Source organism: Chiloscyllium punctatum, chromosome 18, assembly GCF_047496795.1.
Source record: "Chiloscyllium punctatum isolate Juve2018m chromosome 18, sChiPun1.3, whole genome shotgun sequence".
Lineage (NCBI taxonomy): Eukaryota > Metazoa > Chordata > Chondrichthyes > Orectolobiformes > Hemiscylliidae > Chiloscyllium > Chiloscyllium punctatum.
This window is the reverse complement of record NC_092756.1, coordinates 56509504-56511141: the sequence shown is the minus strand read 5'-3', so window position 1 is coordinate 56511141 and position 1638 is coordinate 56509504. Positions and strand designations below refer to the sequence as shown.

At 47.0% G+C, this 1638-nt stretch overlaps 1 non-coding gene across 1 annotated transcript; it reads right to left on the bottom strand.

The window, feature by feature from the left end:
• Positions 1 to 842: 842 nt before the first annotated feature.
• Positions 843 to 914, bottom strand: trnah-gug (transfer RNA histidin (anticodon GUG)). The gene has a single exon. It is a non-coding gene; the product is annotated as a tRNA-His (tRNA).
• Positions 915 to 1638: the final 724 nt, after the last annotated feature.

The following is a 1638-nucleotide window of genomic DNA, read 5'->3' as shown; positions in this document are numbered from 1 at the left end:
ACATGGAGGCCCAAGCAGGTAAGAATGGCAGTTTCATTCCTTAAATGACGTCCGATGTTTTTTTTCAACAATTGAACATGGATATATAGGATTTATTAATTTGTAATTCCAGATATTTATTGAATCCCAATTCTACCACCTAGCATGGTCGGAGTCAAACCCAGGTCCCTGGTGTCTGAATTAATAGTTCAGTGTTCAGTGGTAAGAGCGCTCGGCCATTGCAGAAAAGCAGTGAAACTGATCTTATCCAATTAATTCGCTTTCCCCCGATAATGTTCTGTGCCATTTTCCTGAGCTTGACCCCCACCCCCAAATAATATCTGGTCCATATCAGTAAAAGCTGCTACATGAGTATTGATCTCACAACAGTGGTAACCAAAGGGATCAAATGGTCTGCAAGTCCCGATGGTGGGGTCGGGGCACGTTCACCCAGCAACAGTGACCCCAGCCACACAGACTGATTGGTATCAATGGGAGAGTCTGTATTAGATTCTGCAATGCCTTAGTGAAATAGGAAATGACTCCGCAAACACATGATGAACGAGCAGCTAGTGCATCAATTAAACCTGTGAGACCATAACCTGGTGTTGGGTGATATTTGACTTTGTACTCCATAGTCCAACACCGGCATCTCCAAATTAATGAAATGGGGGTATGTGATGGAAAGTTCAGTTAGTGATCGTAGGAGTGAAGAAGTCTCTGAGAACGGGTGGACATATGAAACACAGAGATGTGAGCGAGCAGAGCTTGAAGGAAAAAAAATCACCTTGGAGAAAATCAAAACTTCAAAACAACCGATTCCTTTGTGTTTCACAAAAGCCTGGGACACATAGAACGACTACTGCCGTAACTCGGATTCGAACCGAGGTTGCTGCGGCCACAACACAGAGTACTAACCACTATACGATCACGGCACCCCACAGACAAACACGCTGGGCTCATGCAATAAGTACAGTATCATAAGGAATGTTAGACATAGCACCAAATGCACAATATCAGTGCTGAGCGAACAGTGGCAAATGTATGGAAACTCAGAATGGGCTGACCGTTTTACATCGTTGCCCACAGTGGCTGTGGTGATTTCCTCATTAATATGCTGAAGGCTGAGATAAATAGATTTCTCCAAAACACCAAAGACTCTAGGGACAGTGCAGCTTTTATTACCAGCACATCCAACAACATCATTTATTGTATCCGTTGCTCCCGGCGCGGTCTCCTCTACATTGGGGAGACTGGACGCCTCCTCGCAGAGCGCTTTAGGGAACATCTCTGGTACAACCGCCCCAATCAACCACACCGACCTGTGGGCCAAAATTTCAACTCTCCTTCCCACTTTGCCGAGGACATGGAGGTCCTGGGCCTCCGTCACCGCCACTCCCCCACCACCAGACGCCTCGAGGAAGAACGGCTCATCTTCCACCTCGGAAGAACACTTCAACCCCAGGCCATCAATGTGGACTTCAACAGTTTCCTCATTTCGCCTTCCCGCACCTCAGCCCAGTTCCAAACGTCCAGCTAAGCACTGTCCCCATAAATTGTCCTGACTTTTCCTACCTGCCTATCTGCTTTTACACCTATCCACTCCACCCTCCCCCCGACCTATCACCTTCATCGCATCCCCCACTCAACTATTGTACT